Source organism: Canis lupus, chromosome X, assembly GCF_003254725.2.
Source record: "Canis lupus dingo isolate Sandy chromosome X, ASM325472v2, whole genome shotgun sequence".
Lineage (NCBI taxonomy): Eukaryota > Metazoa > Chordata > Mammalia > Carnivora > Canidae > Canis > Canis lupus.
The window spans coordinates 88,606,937-88,631,268 of NC_064281.1; the positions used below are offsets into that span (position 1 = coordinate 88,606,937).

General features: G+C 39.5%; 1 pseudogene; it reads right to left on the minus strand.

Moving 5' to 3' along the window:
- Positions 1-341: 341 nt before the first annotated feature.
- Positions 342-686, minus strand: LOC112649205 (ubiquitin-like protein FUBI; annotated as a pseudogene).
- Positions 687-24,332: the final 23,646 nt, after the last annotated feature.

Consider the following 24,332-nt stretch of genomic DNA (forward strand, 5'->3'; position numbering starts at 1 on the left):
GTATTTCTGAATTAGTGTTTTGTATTCGTTGGGTAAATACCCACTAGTGGAATTACTGGATCATGGGGTAATTCTTAATTTTCTGAGGAATCTGCATACTGTTTCCCATAGAGGCTATACCAGTTTGCATTCCCATCAACAGTGCACAAGTGTTCTTTTTTCCCCACATCCTTGCCAACACATGTTGTTTATCGTGTTTTTTATTTTAGCCATTATGACAACTGTGAGGGTACCTCATTGTGTGTGTGTGTGTGTGTGTGTGTGTGTGTGTGTGTGGTTTGGTTTGGTTTTTTTGACTGGACTAAGTGGCTTTACTGAGGAAAGCCAGGCTTATAATGGATTTAAGAGTTGGTATTGAGGTCTTTCTTGCCAAAGGTGGGCACAACAGTGACAAAGTGCCAGTGGTACTGAATCCACCGCTTGGCTCGGCCTGTCTTCTTTTTCTGTTTCTCCTGTTTGGCCACCTTGGGAGCCTGCCCTCGGACTTTCCCATGTGGAGCCTCCACTCCACACTGACCCAGGGTAGCCTCATCCTCTAGGGGTATGCCTGCCAGGAGCACTACTTGATCTTCTGGAGCGATGCCCTCCAGGGAGGCTACATGAGCCTTCATTTGGGCCACCATCTCCTGGCCAGTCACCTTGAGGGTGTGTAGCTCCTAGGTGTGGACAAAGAGCTGCATATCAGACACTGAGCAGCTGCTACCACCTCATAGTGGCTTTGATATGCATTTTCCTGATGAGGAGGGATGTTGAGCATCTTTGCATGTGTCTGTTGGCCATCTGGATGTCTTTGTTACAGGAATGTCTGTTCATGTTTTCTGTGCATTTTTAAATGGATTATTTGTGGGTTTGGTGTTGAATTCTAGAAGTTCTCTTTTTTTTTACTTTTTTTCAGTTTTGTTGGTTCTTTTTTTTAATATATTTTATTTATTTATTCATGAGAGAGAGAGAGAGAGAGAGGCAGAAACACAGGCAGAGGGAGAAGCAGGCCCCATGCAGGGAGCCTGACGTGGGACTGGATCCCGGGACTCCAGGATCAGGCCATGGGCCAAAGGCGGCGCTAAACCGCTGAGCCACCGGGGCTGCCCTAGAAGTTCTTTATACATTTTGGATACTAACCCTTTACCAGATATGTCATTTGCAAATATCTTCTCCCATTCGGTAGGTTACCTTTTAGTTTTGCTGATTGTTTCCTTGCTGTACAGAAATCTATTTTGAGGTAGTCCTGGTGTTTATTTTTGCTTTTGTTTCCCTTGCCTTGGGAGATCTATCTAGAAATATGTTGCTATGGCCGATGTCAGAGAGATTACTGCCTGGGCTCTCTTCTAAGATTTTTATGGTTTCAGGTCCCACATTTATGTCTTTAATCCATTTTGGTCCAGTTTCATTCTTTTGCATGTGGTTGTCCAGTTTTCCCAGCACCATTTATTGAAGAGCCTTTTTCCCATTGCATATTCTTGCCACCTTTGTGGCAGATTAATTGACTATATAATAGGAGGTTTATTCCTGGGCTTTCTATTCTGTTCTATTGATATGTGTGTCTATTTCTGTGCCAGTAGCACACCTGTTTTGATTACTACAGCTTTGTAGTACATCTTGAAATCTGGGATTGTGAGAATCTCCCATTTTTTCTTCTTTTTCAAGATTGCTTTGGCTGTTTGGGGTCTTCTGGGGTTTCATGAAAATTTTAGGATAATTTGTTCTAGTTCTGTGAAAAATGCTGTTGGTATTTTGATAAGGATTGCCTAAATCTTTAGATTGATTTGAGTAATATGGACATTTTAACAATATTTGTTCTTCCAATCCATGAGCATGGTAATATCTTTCCATTTGTTTGTGTCATCTTCAATTTCTTTCATCAGGGTTTTATAGTTTTCAAAGTACAAGTCTTCCACCTCCTTGGTTAAATTTATTCCAAGGTATTTTATTGATTTTTGATACCATTTTAAATGGGATTGTTTTCTTAATTTTTCTCTCTGCTGCTTCATTATTAGTGTATAGAAATGCAATGGATTTCTGTATATTGATTTTATATTCTATGATCTTACTGAATTCATTTATCAGTTCTAGTTAATTATTTTTAAACCCTTCTACTTCTATAAAATTTGGTTAACTTTTCTGCTTCAGTGAAAAAAAAAACATTTTACTTAATACAGAATATGTATAATCAGTAGTGATACTCAAAATATTTAACAACTTGTACAGCATGGACACTGACCAATGAGATACAATGCCAGCTATCAACCACCAAGGGACAAATGTCTTACTTTCTTTATCTCTAATAACCAAATGTGATTATTAATTTTATATGTCAACCTGATAGGATCATGGGGTGCCCACATATCTGGTTAAACGTTGTTTCTGGGTGTGTCTGTGAGGGTATTTCTGGATGAGATTAGCATTTGAATTGGTAGACTGAGTAAAATAGATTGCCCTCCCCAATCATTCAATCTGTTGAAGGCCTGAATAGAACAAAAAGCAGAGGAAAGGAGAGTTTACCCCTTCTCTGCCTGACTGCATGAACTAAGGTATGGGTCTTCTACCCTCAGACTAGGAATTAAACTGTTAGCAGCCCTGGTTCTCAAGCCTTCAGTCTTGGACTGACCTATGCCAATGGCTTTCCTGAATGTCCAGTGTGCAGAGGCAGATCATGGGACTTCTCAGCCTCCATAATCATGTGAGCTAATCTCTCCCACTAGTTGAATAGACAGACAGAAAGATAGAGACAGATAGATATCTCCTCTTGGTTCTGTTTCTCTGGGGAATTCTAACTAATACACTGAATTAATAGAAAGCTTAACTGAGCAAACAATGAAGACAGAACTGCGGCTCTACTACATCCCCTATGACATTGCATCTGATTTACACACCTAGTACCAGGGGAAAATAAATAGTTTCATGAGCACTGGTTTTAAAAGCCAGTCATGATTGGATAACAATATGAGCACACTTAATACTATTAGCTATGCACTTAAAATGATTAGATAATAAATTTCAGGTTATGTCTTTTTTTCCACAATTAAAAGTGTTTGATTAAAAACTGCAAATGATCAGGCGCCTGGCCAACTCAGTGGAGCATGCAACTTTGATCTTGAGGTTGTGAGTTAGAGACCCACATTGGGTATAGAGGGTACATAAGAATAAAATCTTTATAAATAAATAAATAAATAAATAAATAAATAAATAAATAAATAAATACAAACAAACAAACTACAAATGTTTTTAAAAGCCAGTCCTATGTTTGTAAAGTATAACAGACCAAATGTTTGTGGCCTCTCAAAATTTATATATAATGAAGCCCTAACCTCCACTGTAATGGTATTTGGAGAAGGGGCCCTTGGGAGATAATTAAGGTTCGATGAGGTCACAAGGGTAGGGGCCTGGTCTGATGGGATTAGTGCATTATTAGAGGAGACACCAGAGGACTTGCTCTACCTTCCCACACCCACTGTAACACAAAGAAATCCTGTGAGTGCAGAGTGAGAAAGTGACCATTGGCCTACCAAGAGAAGTAGACTCAAAACAAAACCTATCTTGTCAGTACCTTGATGTTGGACTTCCAGAACTGTGAGAAATAAATTCCTGTTGTTTAACCAAGTCTATGGTGTTTTGTTATGGAAGCCTGAACTAAGACATAAGGATACCTGAGCAGTTCAGTCAATTAAGTGTCTAACTTTTTTTTTTTTAAGATGTTATTTATTTGTTCATGAGAGACACACACACAGAGAGAGGCAGACACAGGCAGGGAGCCCGATGTGGGACTCGATCCCAGGACTCCAGGATCACAACCTGGGCCGAAGGCAGGCGCTAAACTGCTGAGCCATCCAGGGATCCCCAAGTGTCTAACTTTTTATTTCAATTCGGGCCAGGATCTCAGGATCATGAGATTGAGCCCCACATGGGGCTCCACATTGGGCATGGAGCCTGCTTGAGAGTTCTCTCTCTTCCTCTCTCCCCTTCCCCATTCCCCTTCCTTTCTTAAAAGAAAAAAAAATATTCCAGTTTTTAATTTTTTTTCATTTATATGAAGTCTTTATATTCCTTATGTTTAAGGAGGTCAAAGGAAGATTCATACCCCCATCCTGATGGCATTCTGTGTATGAGCCCCTTTTCTACAGTACTTTCATGGTTATTTTGAATATTGAGTACCCTGATGTGGTAACAAAACAGACCCTTGAGCATTTATCCAAAGAATGATAAGAAGATAAACTGATCTTCTCTTTCAATATTTTTGGAACTCTAAGTGACCATGTTAATATTTGTTACTGACAAGTTGTAGATAACATAGGGGCTTGTTTTGTCATTCCTAAAGTTATTTAGGAACTTTGAGGTCTTTATTTTTCAAGTACATTGCTTTGAAGAAGCTTGCTTTGACCTCTCTAACATATTAGTGAATAGTTTATTGCCTGATTTAAATGTTCTAGCGCTTTTCCTTGCATGGTCTGTAACAGAAACAATCACTGGGCTGTACATCATGCCCCACTTTGTATTGTCAAATACAGTCAACAAATGCCAGGCAAGGGCCTCCCCAGACTCCTATCTGAGATCAAAATATGCAGACATGCCACATAAGACTGAAGTGATAAATTTGGATGCCTTTTTAAAATCATCTTTTCTTTTGTTTTGCACTTGTCTCAGACAAAATACATTTATGCTATGATTCCCGTGGTTGAGACTTGGATCGAGATGACCTGATTTGCAGCAATCTGACCAGGGACAGACAAATTCCATTTAATCTCTAGAGCTTAGAATCCTTTACCCTACAAAAATAAAAGAATGAAAGTCTTTATACTTGATTTGTCTCCTACATCTTCAAGACCCAATTCCCTTTCTGTAAGGAAGAAGCAAAATTTTGGCCAAAATCTGTAGAGGGTAGACTTGCTACATATAGAACAACATTAGTTTTGTATAGATTTCTGAAGTTAGCTTTCATCTAAAGTGCTTTAGGGGTGCCTGGGTGGCTCAGTTGGTTAAGTGTCTGCCTTCCCTCAGGTTGTGATGCTGGGGTCCCAGGATAGAGCCTGGCATCGAGTTCCCTGCTCATCAGAGAGTATGCTTTGCCCTCTGCTCCTCACCCCTCATGCTCTCTCTCTCTCATAAATAAATAAAATATTTAAAAACAATAAAATAAAAAATAAAAAAAGAAATCAAGGAGACATAGGGTGCATGGCTGGTTCCATCAGTAGATCATGTGATTCTTGATCTCAGGGTTGTGAGTTCAAGCCCAACGTTGGGTGTAGAGATGACTTTAAAAAAATAAAGTCTTAAAAAAAAAACAAAACAGGGAGTTGTGGGGCTCAGGTAAGTGATTTAACTTCTTCATTCCTCTATTTCTTCATCTGTAAAATGGAGATGATAATGGTACTACTACTACTACTACTAATAATAATAATAATCAGAAGTATCACTGGAGAATCTCAGTAATATTGTCGCGTTGTTTTTTTTTTTACCATATTTGCCTTATGCTTTTCTCTGTACCACCCCCTTTATTTTTCTTATTCATCCTTTTAGTTCTTTTTAAAAATTTATTTATTTATTTATTTATTTATTTATTTATTTATTTATTTATTTTAGAAAAAGAGTGAGCAAGGGGAGGGGCAGAAGGAGACTAACTCACGTAGACTCCCCACTGAGTATGGAGCTGGACACAAGGCTCGATTCCAGGACCCTGAGATCATGACTTGAGCCAGAATCAAGAATTAGACACTTAACCGACTGAGCCACCCAGGTGCCCCTATCCTCTTAGTTCTTTTTAATGTATTATTTATTTACTAGTTTGATTTACCAATGTTATGTTTATCCTCAAGGGGTGTTGCTTCCTTTCTATTCCACCTTTCTCTTCATCCCCTCTCCTCCAATCTCCAGCCTTTCATCTGCTTTTACTCAAACCTGGATTATTCTAGGAGCTAGAGCCTCTGAGGCATGGTTAGTGTTTGATAGGTTCTTGTTCAGAAGCTAAAGCCCTTCAGAGGAAAGGCAATATATAAATGAGGTGAGACATGTACATTACTTTAGTGATGTGACTGGATTTTTTTTTAATTTTTTGGATTTTTTTTAAAAAACACACATGCCAGAACTTATGTTTTCAAATAAGTGTTGTTAGAGTCAAAGTAGTCAGTGTGGGATTTCATCCATTTGTCTGAAATGGTATAACTTATTAACAACGTGGGTCTTGGGCAGTAAGTATATCATGCTCTAGCAAATGTGTTGTGTACCCCAAGTCAGGAGAACCTTTTCAACCTTTACACTCCATCAATCAACTGCCTTATGGTCCCACTTCCCAAATTCCCCATTACAGGGACCAGTCATTATAATCACCTCCTCACATTCAAGCTGAACTAGCTTACCCCTTGCTTCGTCTTACACACTTGGAAAAGCCCCAGTTTCCGTTAAATCTAACTTTCTGCCTCTTCCACCCTTGCACCCCTGCTGCTGAATGTAGATGGAGAAAAAAAAAACCCACAACCACCCACCTCAAATAGATCCTCAATGCTGTTCCAGAATCAGATTACATTTCCTAGTGCGTTCGTTCTCTGCCTCTCGTGAATATTTCCCATTTGTACTCTCCTCAGACTGTCAACATTTCTTCCTGCCATCATTATTCTCACCAAAGAGAAAATGGAAAATAGAAAAGTAGACCCACAATCACCACCATCACATTGATGCAGCTACATGCTTTGGAACTGCGCTGAAGTTCCTATCTAATGACAACTCTTCCACTAGACCCCACCCCCATTCACTTACTCCAGGACATCACTGCAGCCATTCAGCCGTCTCTCTCCTACACCTTCCATTTTCTACTTTCTACTGAATCATTGCCATCATTATTTTTAAATCTATTCTTTCTCTCATCTGAAAAAAATTCTTTATTCCACATCTGCCTCTAGCAACCCCTCCCCTCATTCTCTATTCTGTAGCAAAAAATAAAAACTGCCCATAGTCCTATTCTCTTTTGAGAAGCCACTGCAGAGAGAGAGAGAGAGAGAGAGAGAGAAACCACCGCAGTCAGTCCACCATCATTCCACAAAAACTATTCTTTTCAAAATCATCGATGGCCTTGACATTAACTGATTCGATGTTAAAATCTCAGTTTCAACCTTATTGGCCTTATAAGTAGTAATTTCAACCTTATTGGCCTTATAAGTAGTAATTGGCCTTATAAGTAGTGAGGAGTTGATCACTCACTCCTGAATGGCTCTCAGGACCCCACACTCCTCTGTTTCATTGGCCACTCATTTTTTCCTTTACTGTGTCCTCTTATTAACTCAACTTCTAGAATGCCTAGGGCTCAATCCTTGGTCCTAGTCTCTTCGTTATCTGTTGAACCCCAGAGCACTCTTTAGTAATCTCACTCATTCTTTAAATACTATCTGTATGCTGATGACTTCCAAATATATATAATCAGAAGTCTCTTCTGAACTCCAGACTCACATACCCAACTGTTTACCTACCCTCTGTACTTGGATGTCTAAGAGGCAACATGCCCTTCACAGACACAAAATCAAATTCCTAATATTTCCCCTCGAACCTGTTCTTCCCACATTTTTTCCTTATCTTAGTAAAAAGCAACTCCATCATTCCAGTTGTCCAAGCTAAAAAAAATCTGCTATCCTTATTCCTCCCTTTTTTCCACTACCCACATCTTATCTATCTACAAGCCCTGCCAACAATACTTTCAAAACATATCTAGAATGCAACCACTTCCACTGCCATTGTCTTAATGTAAACTATTATATTATTTGGTCTGGATTACTACAATAACCTCCTACCTGGTCTCCCTGCCTCCACTTTTGCTCACCACCCCACAGAGCCTACTTTCAACACAGCAGCCCACGTGATTCTGTTAAACATAAGTCAGATCACATAACTCATTTTCTCAAACACCAAATTTCTCAGAGTAAAATCCAAAGTTGTTATGATGACCTATAGGGCCCTACCGGATCTGATTCTGTTTTCTCTCTGAATTCATCTCCAGGCACTCATCCCTTGCTCTCAGGTCATCTACCCTGGTCTCTTATTTCTAAAACCCTCCAGTCATTTTCCTACCTCAGAGCCTCTCCCCTTGTTCTCTTTACTTGTAATATTCTTCCCACAGGCATCCACATGACTCACTCCCTCACTTCTTTCAAGTTTTTCAATGTGACTTTCTTTGACTGTCCTCTGACTACCCTATCTAAATAGGATAGTCACCCTTTCAACCACACTTTTGCTGAATTATTTTTTTCTTTATCACGCTCTAACATACATTTTACTTATTTGTGTTGTTTAATGCCTACTCACCCACCCCCAACTATAATGTAACTTTATGAGGCAGAAATTTTGCCTGATTTGTTCATTGTTATATCTGCAGGATGTAGAACAGAGCCCAGCACATAGAAGGTGTTCAATACGTTTTGTTGGATACATGATTTCTGACCTAAAGACCCCCAACAGACAGCCCTCTGTTCTGAAATTTGGCATACTTATCTGAGATTCTAGGAAGGGCAATGTTAATTTTAAAACAACAAATAAAAAAATTGGAAGTAAGATAAAGGAAATAACAGAATGAGATTCCAAGTAGAAGGAACAGGGAGAAGAATAGGCAGTGAGGGATGAACAGCATGAACCTTTGATAGGGATGTAATCAGTCATCGGGCTCCTAAGTCTTTGGTCTGTTTTCACTGGAGTGAACATAGTCCAGATTGACAACTGGGTGGGACCAGGAATACACTGATAAAGTTAGAAATATCTGGGAACGTATCCCAGTACCCACTTGAATATGAAGATTTCCTACTCTTAATTGTGAGTTCTTGGTTGGTGGAGCCATTGAAAAAGTTACAGACAATAGAGAGGGTCTGAGAGGATTGCATTGTACAGTGAGTAGAGAAATCATACCATCTTGGATTTGTCTTTGAATTCAGAGCTTTAGAAGCCCATTAAAAGCTATTTGAAGGAAAAAGAATAATTAGGTAGGAACCCATGAGAATGTCTCCAAGTGCAGGTTTGATGGTAGAAGAAGAGGTATTTGATTGGTAGATGTATGAATAATAAGCAATAATCTTAGGGCACCTGGGTGGCTCAGTCGGTGAAGCATCTGCCTTTGGCTCAGGTCATGATGTCTGGGTCCTGAGATCAAGCCCCGCATCAGGCCCTCTGCTCAGCAGGGAGTCTGCTTCTTTCTCTCCCTCTGTGTTCTCTCTCTCAAATAAATAAATATATAACCTTTTTTAAAAAGCAATAATCTCCCTCTCTCTTGTGCTACATAAATGGTGAGCACAGCCAGCTTGTTTTGTATGACTCAGTTTTGGCCCCACACTACTAGATTCCTTCAGTGCCTGACACCTTATCTATTGTCTCTGGGTGAATGGTAACAATCCTCAAGAATCTTAGATTCTGGGCAAAAGGTCCAAAATCATTGCAGTGGAGAGTAGGGAGATAGGGGGCCAAAGGCCTTTTCTCAGCTGATGAGACTAATAAACTCATTAAAGCTAGGTGCTGTGGATACAGCAATGAATAAGATACAACCCCTGCACTTGAGTTCACACTCTAGCTGGAATTGGGGTTGGGAGATATGGTCATATAAATAGACCATAATAATACAATGTGTTAAGAGCAAAGACAAAATACAGGATGCTATAAAAGAACAACAAGGAGGGAAAATCTAGGTTGAGTGGGGTCAAATAAATCTTTCAGGAGGTAATGCCTGAACTGAGGCCCAAAGAATATGTAGGGGGCAACCCTGGTGGCGCAGCGGTTTAGGGCCACCTGCAGTCCAGGGAGTGATCCTGGAGACCCTGGATCGAGTCCCACGTCGGGCTCTCTGCATGGAGCCTGCTCCTCCCTCTGCCTGTGTCTCTGCCTCTCTCTCTGTGTGTGTCTCTATGAATAAATAAATAAAATCTTAAAAAAAAAGAATATGTAGGAAAACAGTATAGAAGGAGAAGGAGTATTTTAGGCAGAGAAGGCTATGAGCAAAGGAATGGAAGTGAATAATGGCATGGTGCATTCCAAGGAACTACATAGCATTCATGGTTGCTGGATAATGAAATTTGAGTCAGGGAGTGATGAGGTATGAGGCTGGAGAAGTAAGAGGGAGCCAGATCAAGGAAGCCCTGTGTTCCAGCTTAAAGATTTTCTACTGTAGGGTCACCTGGGTGGCTCAGTGGGTTAAGCGTCTGACTTCTGCTCAGGTCATGATCTCAGCCTCCTGGGATCAAGCCCTGAGTCAGGTTCCCTGCTCAGCAGAGTCTGCTTAAGGGTCTCTCTCTCTCCCTCTACTCCTTCCCCAGCTCTCTCTCTCTTAATATTTAAAAAGAAAAAGACATTCTCCTGTAAATAATGGCTGGGGGGCAAGGGTTTTGAGCATGGAAGTAATATGGTCAGCATTACAGAAAAATCTCTCACTAGAAAAGTTAGGCTGCATTGAAAATGGCAAGACAGGAGACAGGAAAAACAGCAAGAAAATAGTTACTGTAACTCGGGAGAGAGAAAGGTTATTTAAAATAGGATGATGATGGACTTAGAGGCTATTATGCTAAATGAAATAAGACTGAGAAAGACAAATACCATATGATCTCACTCATATGTGGAATCTAAACAAAACAAATGAATAAACAAACAAAACGCAGAATCAGACCATAAGTACAGAAGACCAACTGATAGTTGCCAGGGTCGGGGGGTATGGGTAAAATGAGTGAAGGGGAGCAGGAAATAGAGGCTTCCACTTATAGAATGAATTAGTCATGGGGCTAGAAGGCACAGCATAGGGAATATAGTCAATGGTATATTGTAATAGTGTTGTATGGCTACACTTGTGGTGAGCATAGCATAGGTATAGAGTTGAATCACTAGGTTGTACACCTGAAACTAATCTGTAATTTTTAAAAATTTATTTAAAAAAACAAAGTAGGATGACAGTGAGGTTGGAGAGAAGAATTGAAGAAACATTTCAAAGTGAAAATAACAAGGTCTTTGATAATCGACTGGAAGTTAGAATGAGAAAAATGAAGCTAGGATAATTTCTAGCTGGGGCACCTGCTTTGGAAGGGGGTATCTTACTATGAAACAGAAAATAAAGGAAGAGGAGCCAGCTATCAAAGAAGGTGCTGAGAATTACTGGACTGGGACTAAGAGTAGGAGACTTCTATTAAGAAACTGTGAGAGCAGCTGAATCCAGGGGTCAATGAACAGTAAAAAGATGAGTGGTTGGGGCGCCTGGATAGTGCAGTCAATTCAAGTGAACAACTCTTGGTTTTGGCACAGGTCCTGATCTCAGGATTGTGAGATCAAGCCCTTCATCGGGCTCTGTGCTGGGCCCAGAGACTGAGTTTCTGTCTCCCTCTCCCCGTGCCCCTCCCCCTCTTCATGCTCTTTGTCTCTCTCAAATAAATAAATAAATAAATAAATAAATGTTTTTTAAAAAAGATAAATGTTCAGGGGGTGGGAAAGATGAATAGGTAAAACACAGGTAAGATTTAAGGTAGTGAAACTATTCTGTGTGATACTGTAATGGTACATATATGTTATCATGCATTTGTCAAAACCCATAGAACTGAACACAAAGAGTGAATCTTTATGTAAACTATGGACTTTAATTAATAGTGAAGTATCAATATTGATCCATTAATTGTAACAAATGCACCTCACAAATTCAAGATTTTGATAATAGAAGGAATGGTGTATGTGTGTCAAAGTGTGTATATGGGGATTTTCTATATTCTTCGCTCAATATTTCAGTGTCACATACGCTAAAATGGCTATAGTTAAAAAGATATAATAACAGGTGCTGGTGAGGATGTGATAAAACTGGATCCTTCATAGATTGGTGATGAGAAGTCAAAATGGTGCAGCCATGTTGGAAAAGCTTGACATTCCCTCATAAAGTTAAACATAGATTCAATATAACACAGCAGTCCCACTCCTATAGATATATTCACAAGAACTAGAAATACATCCACTAAAAACCATGGCCACAAATGCTCATTGCAGCATTGTTCACAATAGCCAATAGTAAAAACAACCCAAATATCCATCACCTACTGATGAACAGGTAAGTAAAATTGGTATCTATTCCAATGAAATATTATTTGGCCATGAAAAGAAATGAAGTATTGATGCATGCTATGCTGCAACATGGATTGACCTTGGCAATACGCTAAATGAAAGAAGCCACTCACAAAGACTATATTGTATAATTCCATTTATTTGGTCATAAGCATGATCAAATGGGACCATTAAATGGAACTATTCTGCCTTGAAACACTTCCTCCCTTTCCCACTGCTCCTTCTTTCCCCTCTTTGGTGGCTTATCTTTCTCTTCCCATTCATGACTATAGATATTCCCCTGAGGGTTCAGTCCTTACTCTCTGTAATGGATGTGAATTTGTGAGGGAGAGCAGCAAAGGGAAGACTGCAGGGTGCTGAATAATGGGCTCCCCAAAAGATGTGTCCTCATCTTAATCCCCAAAACCTATGAATATTACCTTATATGGCACATGAGTGGATAGCAATATTATAAAGCAAAAGATTCCATTAAATGAAGGATCTTGAGAGGAGGAGTTATCCAGTATTATTTGGCTGGTCCCTAAAGGCAGTCACACTTATCTTGATAAGATGGAGGCAGACAGAAAAGAAAAGAAAAAAAAAGATAGAGGCAGACAGAGTTTGGGAGCAGAAGAAGAAGAAACACAAACATAGTAAGGCAGAAGAGACAGAGATTGGAGTGATGGGGTCATAAACCAATGAGCTTCTAGAGCCACCAGAAGCTAGAAGGGGCAAGGGCCGGATCCTCCCTGGGAATCTTAAGAGAGCAACTCTGTAAACTCCTTGATTTTGTACTTCTGCCATCCAGAACTGTGAGATAATAAATTCTTGTTGCTTCAAGCTACCCAGTTTGTGGTAATTTGTCACAATAACCAGAGAAAACTAATACGCTGCCTTTTGGAATTTTGTGGACTCATTCTCTTGCTGAAGATGTCATAGCTTATGGGCTCTAAGTCTCCAGGAGCCAGCAGAATTATGGCAAGGAGTCCTCAGATCCTTGCATGAAACAAGCCTGGTATTAGGTCATATACATGTACCTTGCATACACATCTAGTATTTTTTTTCAAACATGCCCATATATGGTGTTTAACAGACTGTTAACTCGTAATATATTACTAAAGTTCTAGCAGTGTTCTGTTATATAATGTCTCCAATAATGGACATTGAAAGTAATACCATTATGTAAGCTTATAAATATATTTTTATTTAAGTATTTTAAAAATATTTTATTTATTTGTTCATGAGAGACAGAGAGAAAGGGGCAGAGACACGGGCAGAGGGAGAAGCAGGCTCCCTGCAGGAGCCTGATGCAGGACTCGATCCTGGTACCCCAGGATCACAACCTGAGCCAAAGGCAATGCTCAACCACTGAGCCACCCAGGTGTCCCTTTTTATTTAAGTTTTATTATAAAACAAACACAACATAAAATTTACCTTTTAAACCATTTAAAAATGTACACTTCAGTGGCATTAAAGTACATGCACAATGTAGTGCCATCATCCACCATCAAGTTCCAGAACTTTTTCATCACCCCAGAAAGAAACCCCTCACCCACTAAGCGGTCATTCCACAATACTTCTCCCCACAACACCTAGCAACCACCAATCTGCGTTCTATCTCTATGGATGTGCTTTTTCCAGATATCCCATTTCAGTGGAATTATACACATAAAGGAATATATGTCCTTTTTTGTCTGGCTTCATTCACTTAGCATGTTTTCAAGATCTACCCATGTGGCAGCATGCATCGTAATTCTTCCTTTTCATGGCTGAGTAACAGTCCATTGCATGATGAAGGGAGGAAGAAATTTTCCTAGGTTGGAAATTTCCAAGAAATTGTCCAAGTTTCCTCTAGGTGGATTAAGAATTGAATTTACATGAGATTAACAGGAGAAAAAAAAAGTTTCGCTACTTGCGTACCAAGGCCCAATGATGAGAAATGACTAAGGCCTAAAGAAATAACTAAGGCAGGCAGTTCTTACTCTTTTTCAAGTAAAGAATTCTAAACAGAATTTGAGCTGGACTAGTAAATTAGTAAAAAGTAACAGGATGTGTTTTATACAGCCTTCTTGGCTCTAAATTCCTCATCTCTGGTAATAAGGATGTCTCTTTACCTCCTGGTACAGGGAGGGCACCTTTCACACGAGATGTATTTCCTTTCTTCAGGAGGACAGAGGAAGCTCTGAGTGTCCTCCTTGCACAGACTATTTTTTAAGTAGCTTTAATTCATAATAATCAAAATGCCATCATGGCACATTTGGGGGCGACCTGTGCTTGGCCCCTACAATGGATATACTAATTTTGTATATCCATTCATCCACTGATGAATCTTTGTGTCGTGTCCATGTTTTGCCAATTGTGAATAGTGCTGCTGCAAACTTGGGTATACATGTTTTTGTTTGAACACCTGCTCTCAATTCTTTTGGGGATTTATCTAGAAGTAGAATTCCTGGGTTATATGGGAATTCTATGTTGAATTTATTGAGAAACTTCCAAACTGGTTTTCATAGTAGCTGTGCCATTTTACATCCCCACAGTAATGTACCAAGTGTCTCAATTACTCCACATCTCTCCACATCCTTGTTAACACTTACTGTTTTCTGGGCTTTTCTTTATATTAGCCAATCTAATGGGAGCAAAGTGGTGTCTTAATGTGTTTTGATTTTCATTTCCTTAATGATTAGTGATGTTGAGTGTCTCTTTGTGTGCTTGTTGAGCATTTACATATGCTCTTTGGAGAAATGTATGTTCAAGTCTTATGCCCGTATTTTAATTGGGTTGTTCTTTTTGTTGTTGAATTATAGGAGGTCTTTATATATTCTGGATCCTCCTCTAATCAGGTATATGATTTTTGCAACTATTTCCTTCCATTCCGTGGATTGCCTTTTCACTCTCTTGATACTGCTCTTTGTTGCAGAACAGTTTTTAATGATGAAGTCCATTTTATTTATTTTTTCTTTTGTTGATTATGCATCTGGTATCATATCTAAGAAATCTGCCAAGTCCAAGGCCATGAAGTTTTACCCTTATGTTTCATTCTAAAAGCTGTATAATTTTAGCTCCTATATTTAGGCCTTTGATCCATTTAGAGTTAATTTTAGTACCCAGTGTGAGGTAGAGAAACAGTATCAATCTTTCTCAAGTAGATACCCAGTTGTTTCATTTTTTGTTTGATATTAGAAAGGGATCCTTAAAGAAATGATGTGTTCAGTGATATTCACTGCAATATTCTTTATGGTAGGAAAAAACTAGAAATACCATACATACTCAACAATAGATTAGTAAAATAAATTGTGATATGCTCTTGTAAGATAATATTACACAGAAATAAAAATAGTACTGTGGGTAAATATTATAATGGAAAGTTCATAAAAATATCATAAGTGAAAAATTAGAAGTGACTAAAATGCAGTAACTGCAAACATATATGTGTGTGTGTATGTGTACATATATCAACTGCATATGCATTGAAAATTTTTTTTTGAAAAATATTTTATGGGATATACCCCCAAGGAGCCAGTTGTGGCATCTCTGGTGGTGATGTGTGTATTTTTTATTTTTAAAAGTTTTAGATAATGAACAATTTTTAAATTTTTTTCAGAAAGTTATTGTCTTATGAGTAATGAGTAGTTCTCATCCTCTAAAAGGTCAGATGATTATTCTAGTCTGTTCAAGCCTCCAGTACCAACCAGTTCTAGCCTGTGTTAGCTGACTTTTCAATCCCTGGCATCTTGCCTATCTGATCTCTAATTTCTCTCTGATGCTTCTCCTTAAAGCAAGGCTACACTGTCAAGTCAAGTTATTCTACCATACAGCTCTCTTTTTAAAGATTTTATTTACTTATTCATGAGAGACACAGAGAGAGAGGCAAAGACACAGGCTGAGGGAGAAGCAGACTTCCCACTGGGAGCCCGATGCAGGACTCGATCCCAGCACCCCGGGATCACATCCTGAGCCCAAGGCAGATGCTCCACCACTGAGCCACCCAGGTGCCCCACACAGCTCTTGTCTGTTGAATGTATCCAGCGAGAGGCGGTGTGGGGTGGGCTCCAACCGTGGCAGTGCCCATCCCCCAGCTTAGGCTAGCCCTCATTTCTCTTCTAGGTCTGTGGGTCAGAAGATCAGTCTTTTATTTTTTTAAGATTTTTATTTATTGGGATCCCTGAGTGGCGCAGCGGTTTGGCGCCTGCCTTTGGCCCAGGGCGTGATCCTGGAGACCTGGGATCGAATCCCACATCAGGCTCCCGGTGCATGGAGCCTGCTTCTCCCTCTGCCTGTGTCTCTGCCTCTCTCTCTCTCTCTCTCTCTGTGTGTGACTGTCATAAATAAATAAAAAAAAATTTTTTTAAAGATTTTTATTTATTTATTCATGAGAGACACACACACAGAGAGAGGCAGAGACACAGAAGGAGAAGCAGGCTCCATGCAGGGAGCATGAGATGGGACTCGATCCAGGGTCCCCAGTATCAGGCCCTGGGCTGAAGGCGGCGCTAAACCGCTGAGCCACCCGGGCTGCCACCAGTCTTTTTCTGAGCACACCCTCACAAACTGTGGCATTGTGACTAGTGACTAGTGGAAGTATGGCAGAAACTTGCAGAAGCTGAAAGGCAAGAACAGAAGTAAAGCATAAATGTCCCACCAAGATCTTTGTTTCTGGTTAAGACTGACATATGAAATCCAACATATGTAGTAGCAACAGTTGCTCTCTAACCTAGCAAACTTCTGTTCTTGCTATTTTTATGAATGCTGATTATGAAATTTTATTGCTGGATCTGCTTGCTCTTAAACAGTTCTACTCAAATCTTTGGATATAGCATGCTGATCTGCAACCAACATTTAGATGCTTTTCTCCTTCTTTGTGTTTAATGGATTCCAGGAGGCCTGATCTCTTGCCAATGTTTTCTTTGTGATTCCATCCAGTAACTATCAAGCAGACACAGAGTCAATTTCTCAGAATCCCTCTCTCTCTTTCTCTCTCCCTTCCTCCCCTTCCCCCCCACCCTCATTCTCCTGCAAAAAGATTTTATTGATAGCATAGGCTTAGAAGTTCAACAGTGTGTAATTTTTTATTTGTTAAAAGAGATTTGTTTTTCTGAAATGGTATCTCTACTATTTGAATTCATAGCTGGGATGTCAGAGTACATTAATCAGCAGTTTGTATCTATTTGGCCCCTTTTCCATTTTTTTTTCCTTCTGTATTAGCACGGGGTGCTTCTTCCTGTTATTCGCATCTGTCAGCATCTTAGTCACAACATTTCTAGAAAGTTCCTTTTTAGCTTAAGCTCTATTCAGCCAACATCCAGTTAACTCATTTGAAGTAAGCAAGATCATCTTTGATATCTGATCCTAAATGAACTTAAACTTGTATACAGCTTATACTCTTCATTGAGTTTCATATTCCCAGAAATCCACAAACTTTAGTTTTAGCTCAAGAACCATTTTTCCATTTTTTTCTACCCTTTGATCTTCTCCTGTGCCTGCTTGAAAATATAGACATAATATCTGTGTCCCTGTGGATATTTCCCTCCTGAAGTTATATTTCTCTCTCCTTTAAAAGAGAATCTAATTCTTTTTGTTGAGTCTCAGTGTGTTTGGCACATGTGGGCGCTAATAAATCATAAATAGGAAGCCTAATTCTCCTGTCTAAGAAAGGAAAATAGTTTGTCATATGCCTGTGGAAAATACCCAGGGCATTTCTCCATAATCTTTATTAGATTCGAGAAGAGAATAATCTTTCTCCACGTTGCCCCAGTTCTGTGGATGTAGCAGAGCCACCTTGCCAGTTTATTTACACTCTATAGTTCAGCTACAAGTGTAAGAGCATGAGGGGTTGCTGACTAGAGAAAATCTTATATGTGGCACCCTTTGGTCTTCATCTTAGAGGATCATAGTCTCCTTGAAACAGTCTTCCTGGGCTGCCTGGGTGGCTCAGTCAGAAGAGCACATAACTCTTGATCTCAGGGTCATGAGTTTGAGCTCCACATTTGGTGTAGAAATTACTTAAATAAATAAAACTCTGAGAAAAAAAAAGGAACACTCTTCCCTTCATTTCAACCCTCTTTCAGTTTTCTTCCTTTTATCTAGTCATTCCTCCAGTATCTTTGTTGGTGCTTTCATTATATTTATATTGTTGATTCTTCTGTTTTGATTGAACTTTAACTGTTGGAGGGCCTCAGAGAATGGCCCTTTCTCCTTAGATAATTTCACTCATTCCCAGAATTTCAGTGACACCATCCTACATTTTCATACTGAATTTAAAAGTTGCCTACCCCAGGTATCGACAGGCACCAAAAATATCTAATATATCTAGTGACTTTTTTAAAATAAATTTATTTGAGAGAGAGAGAGAAAAAAAAAAAAACGAGTGCCTGCATGCGCATGTGCACAAGAGAGTACCAACAGGATGGTTGGGCAGAGGGTGAGGGAGAGAAGCAGACATTCCGCTGAGTGTGGAGCCCCATGTGCCCAACGAGGGCTCAATCTCAAGACCCTGAGATCATGACCTGAGCTGAAACCAGGAGTCAGATGCTTAACTGAGTCACTCAGGTGCCCCTTTAATGATCTTTTAAATATGTAAATCAGATTGATTCATTCTTGAACATGAAAACCTTTCAATGATTTCCTATGGCTCTTAGGGTAAAATCCAAATTTTCGCCCTTACTCACTATCCTTGAACTAGCCTGGCCTTCTTTTACATCCTCCAACATGCCAAGTTCCTTAGTAGCTTAGATTCCGTGCATATGCTCTTCTATTTGGAATATTCTTCTATACTATAAATTAATAGTTTAATTTTCAAATGAATGAATGAAAGAAGGAATGCCACTAGAACCGATAGTATATAAACTATGGATTATAGCAGTTCAGGAATTCTGTGGTTTACCTAGTAGCAAACACACCAAACAGAAAAATATAGAAGTCCTATAGAAAGTCCTTTCTGTTAGGCCTGCCTACCTTAGTATGAATTAACATAATCAAACCTCGTTGCTTTTTTCGGTATGGCAATAATCTCTTATATACAGAGAAATGAATAACTGAAAAAGGATGTTTTTGCAGTGTCCACATGGCTACAGTTAAAATGTTGCATGAAAAATAGAAATTTTATTGTCATCATGTAGACATAAATCCAGATTTTTGACTGAATGTTTCTATTTTATTCTAAATATCTATGGTCGTCTGTACACATTATCTCTTTTATTAAGCTATCCACTTATTTTAAGGGATCTTTAAAATATGGTACTTAAGTTATCAAACTAGAGTCCTGTGGATCCTAAGCCATCTGTGAGGCTAAAGATGAAAGAATTGTTTTAGTAACATCTGGACAATAAGGTTTCTCGATATTATATTTAATGGCGAGACAGGACATCGCAAAAGGATAACAGTGAGATTGCATTTGAATTGGACAGTGAGCAACTCAATTTTCTTTTTTCTTACATTATTTACATTTCATACATATATTTTAAAAGATAACTTGCTTTTGCTTTGTGTTTATATATATAAAACTATATATATACATATATAAATATATTTCTTTGTCCAGTAATACAGAAAGGATATTGCCAATAGGAAATGTTAGAACAATGCCCCATCTCATCCAAATTTATCCCTAGATTTCTCAGAGTTTAAAATAAATAAGAGGCAAATTGTCCCAGGCATGTAACCGGATACTGTCCAAGGCCTGTCTCCTACTGTAACAGGTGTGCTTTCAATGGCCTTTTATTGCTCTTTTTATCCCTTTCTTGTTCTGTTGTCCCCTAGAGTCAACAGCTGTGACTACTGTTTCATCTCCATAGCACCAAGATTCCTTTCTCCTGTAGAGTTTCATCGATCTTATTTTCCTAATGTCTTTGTTTTACTATTGATTATGCCGCAGTGTATACTGCAGTGGCTATTCGACTCTGAAGCTCTATTTAAACCTAGTTTTAATACCAGTAACTCTAAGTGTGTGTAAATTACACTGAAGCTAACTCTTTCTGGGTATAGTTGAGAAATAACCTGGCTCCCTAAGTCATGTTCGATAGCCTTGTGGCCTCTTAGTTAAGAATGACCCAGGACACCAAATAAAACAGTTACCCTAAGCCTGCCCTAGGCCAGGCATACTTCTCCTCCTCAAACATTAATTCCTGACTCATTCGAAAACTATTCATTGAACAATGACTTTGGGCAAGGCATTGTGCTAGGAAATAGAGACAAGAGATGGTTAAGATATAGTTCATGCCCTTATAAGGCTTAAGTCTTGGGGAGCCTGGGTGGCTCAGTTGTTTGAGCATCTGACTCTTAATTTCGGCTCCAGTCATGATCTCAGAGTCATGAGATCAAGCCCCATGTTGGGCTCTGTTCTGGTTGTGGAGCCTGCTTAGGAGTCTCTCTCTCTCCCTCTGCCCCTACCCCTGCTCATGCTCACTCTCTCTCTCTCTCTAATAAAGAAATTTTTTTAAATAAAAGATTTTATTTATTTTAGTGAGAGAGTGTGAGTAGGGGGAGGGGCAAAGGAAGAGAAGAGATATCCTCAAGTAGACTCCCTACTGAGAGCAGAGCCTGATGTGAGGCTTGATCCCAGGACCCTGAGATCATAACCCAAGTTGAAATCAAGAGTTGGATGTTCAACCTACTGGGCCAGGCACTCCAAGACTTAAGACTTATGGTACAAACAGACAAGTAAAGATGGAAGAGAACTATAGGATCACAAAAAGAAAATAATTTAGTGTCAAGAAAGCTTCCCAGAGGAAGTAAAATCTAGGTGAGGGTCTAAAGGATCTACAGGAATTAACTTCACTAAATACTAGAGAACAGCTATCTCAAGTAGAAGAGGCAGCATTTACAAAGGCACAAAACCTTGAGATAACATGGCTTATGGGGTGAATTATCAGTAATTCCTCACAGCTGGACAGAATTTCCAAGGGAAGGGTAAAGGAAGTAAAGGAAGCTGAAGAAGAAACCAGGCACAACTTAGCTAGACCAAGAATCATGGGCTGTGTCATTTAGGGCAATGGAGATCCACAAAATGTTAGAAGTGGAGGCATGATAGAATCAGAATAGCACCTTAAGAATGGTAGAAATATAGAAAAATAGATAGGAGTCACAACTAGATGCTGTTGCAATGGTCCACATAAGAGATGAGGATAAACTGAACAAAGGCATCGGTAGAGGGAATGCAGAAGACACGTTCAGATAGTAATTAGAAAGTTGAATCACCAGTATATGTAATAATACAGCTATGATACAACATGGGAAGCTCTATAATAACAGTAAATACAAAATATTATCTAAAAGAGACAGCAAACATTCTCTGGAAGGGTTAGCTGAGACTCTAATAAGAAGATGAACTTTCATGTTCCCAGGCAGAAGAAATAACATGTGCAAGGGCACAAATGACTGAAAATTAAGTGTGTGTTCAGTGAATGGCTTGAGTGGTACATATGTATACACATACGTGTGTGTGTGTGTTCAGTAACAGCATTTTTTCCCAACTAAATCTTTCTCTAAACTTTAATATTTAAAATAGGCAGAAATGAGGAATCAATTCCTCAGGCAGTTTAAATATTTTGATAATAGGTCATAGTTTGCAGAACTCTGAAGCACGCCACCTTATCAATCCTCATGGAGCCCAGTGGAACGCTTGCTGGGGCAGAACTTAGACTACTGAAGGCCAGACCACTGAATAAAGCTTAATGTGGATCATTAGACTAGAGAAAGAGGAATTACACGAGCTGCCTCCTATAGGTCCGTTGTTCCCTAAATCCAAGTCCTGTGCCACATACTACCTAAAGCACTTCAAAGAGATGTATTCAAACCCTGTAGTCATGAAGAATCTTGGAAACCATGTAAATGGCCAACTTCATTTGTGGTATTCATCCTCTTTCCTGTACTGAGTTCCTTGGACCTTTAAAGGGTCAAATGCATTTCTGCAATCCTCCCCTACCTCTGTATCAGTCTTCTACACATTAGTCTGAATATAAGTAAACAAATGCCTTGTCCCAAGGATATGAGTAATGAATGCAGGCTGAGTTCTAGATTGAGTATGAGTTTTGGGGTCCTATATCACAATGACTCAACACTGACTCCTTTTTTAAAGATTGATTGATTTGAGAGAGAGGGGGGGGGGGAGGGACAGAGAGAGAGGGAAAAGAGAAACTTTAGCAGACTCCACACTCAGCATGGAACCTGACATGGGGCTTCATCTCGACCCTGAAATCACGACCTGAGCTGAAACCAAGAGTCAGATGCTTAACCAACTGAGCCTCCCAGGCGCCCCTCAACACTGACTCTTCTAAAAGTATATATTACAGTGTCTGCATGGGGTCAATATGGACAATGCCTTCCTCCCTACTGCAATCCCCTGCTTTTCATATTTTTCGGTTTTATGGATCAAAGTTTTTCAGAGTACACATACTTCTAGGAAACATGAAGACTTTAAAGAGACACAGAGGCAGGTCTTGTTTGTGTGTTTGATTTTAACCAATTACCAGATTTATAACTTGCATTGGTTCTCTTTCCTAAACTTGATCTGCATGAGAACATACCCGATGGTTCTGCTTTCCCACCGTCACTTGTCCCACTCTACAAAAGAAAGGCATGTCTCTAATTCATCTCAAGGCTCCCCCTGATATCCAAGGTGAAGAAACCCCCTGGGGACCAAACAAAGGCATCATTGGAAATATTGGCACTGAGAAAGTGCATTACTTTAATGATGAGATAACAAATACTTTGAAAAGTCTGGTAGTTTTTAATACCTTGCTATCAACAGAATCAGAGGAGGGCATAACCAAGTTGTCATTTGGTAGATACTTACATATAATTTTGATGATAGGTCACTAAAATAATTTTTTGGGATATTATTCAAAAAGTGCTCATTTGAATATTGTTTTAAATAAACGTGATTCATTCCCATCTAATTATATTAAAAATGATTTCTCAACACTTTTTTTCTCTTAAAAATGCTGATTTGGCATGGAGGGCACCTGGAAGGCTCAGTCAATTGAGCATCCAACTCTTGGTTTCAGTTCAGATCATGATATCAGGGTTGTGGAATCGAGCCCCATTGGGCTCATGTTCAGTGCAGAGTCTATTTGAAATTCTTTCCTCCTCCCTCTCCTTATCCCTCTGGCCCTCTCCCCTCCCCCACTGACTCATGCTCTCTCTCTAAAATAAATAAATAAAATTTTTATTAAAAAATACTAAACTGGCAGCCCGGGTGGCTCAGCAGCTTAGCACCACCTTCAGCCTAGGGTGTGATCCTTAGACCCGGGATTGAGTCTCACAGCAGGCTCCCTGCATGGAGCCTGCTTCTCCCTCTGCCTGTGTCTCTGACTCTCTCTCTCTCTGTGTGTGTCTCTCATGAATAAATAAATAAAATCTTTAAAAAAACAAAAAAATACTAAACTGAATGCACTTGGGTAGCTCAGTGGTTGAGGGTCTGCCTTTGGCTCAGGTGGTGATCTCTGGGTCTCTAGGATTGAGTCCTACAACGGGCTTTCCACGGGGGTCTGCTTCTCCCTCTGCCTATGTCTCTGCCTCTCTGTGTCTCTCATGAGTAAATAAATAAAATGTTTTTTAAAATGCTGAACTGGGGCAGCCCCAGTGGCTCAGCGGTTTAGCACTGCCTTCAGTCCAGGGCGTCATCTCGGGGACCCAGGATCGAGTCCCACATCGGGCTCCCTGCATGGAGCCTGCTTCTCCCGCTGCCTGTGTCTCTGCCTCTCTCTCTCTCTCTCTCTCTCTCTCTCTCTCTCTCTCTCATGAATTAATAAATAAAATCTTTTAAAAAAATGCTGAACTGAAAATAAGCAACATTCATCCATACATAAACTACATTTTTTAAAAATCCTCTTCTACCAGGGTGCCTCGGTGTCTCAGTCGGTTAAGTGTCTAACTTTGGCTCAGGTCATGATCTCGGGGTGCTGGACTGGAGCCCGGCATCAGGCTCCCTGCTCAGAGGGGAGTCTGCTTCCCCCCCTCTCTCTGCCCCTCCCCTACCACTTCTGTTCTCTCTCTCAAATAAAAAAATTTAAAAAATAAATCCTCTTCTACCACTTAAGTGATATATTCCCAACAATACTCTGTTTTATGTTTATTAATTATAAAGTTTTATTTCTGTGTTAGCTTAATCAGTTGTGTACTACTGGTTATAATGAAAACAGTCCCAAAGGCTCAAAAGCCTTACAGTCACAGGAAATGAGCATTTTTTTTTACAATGTGAGTTTATACATGTTTTTATGGTAGAAATTAGGTTGTGATGATCAAAGACTTCCAAGAATAAAAACATATTGCATTAGGATACAATTCTGTGGGGTAGAATGAAAAGGGTTCAAGAG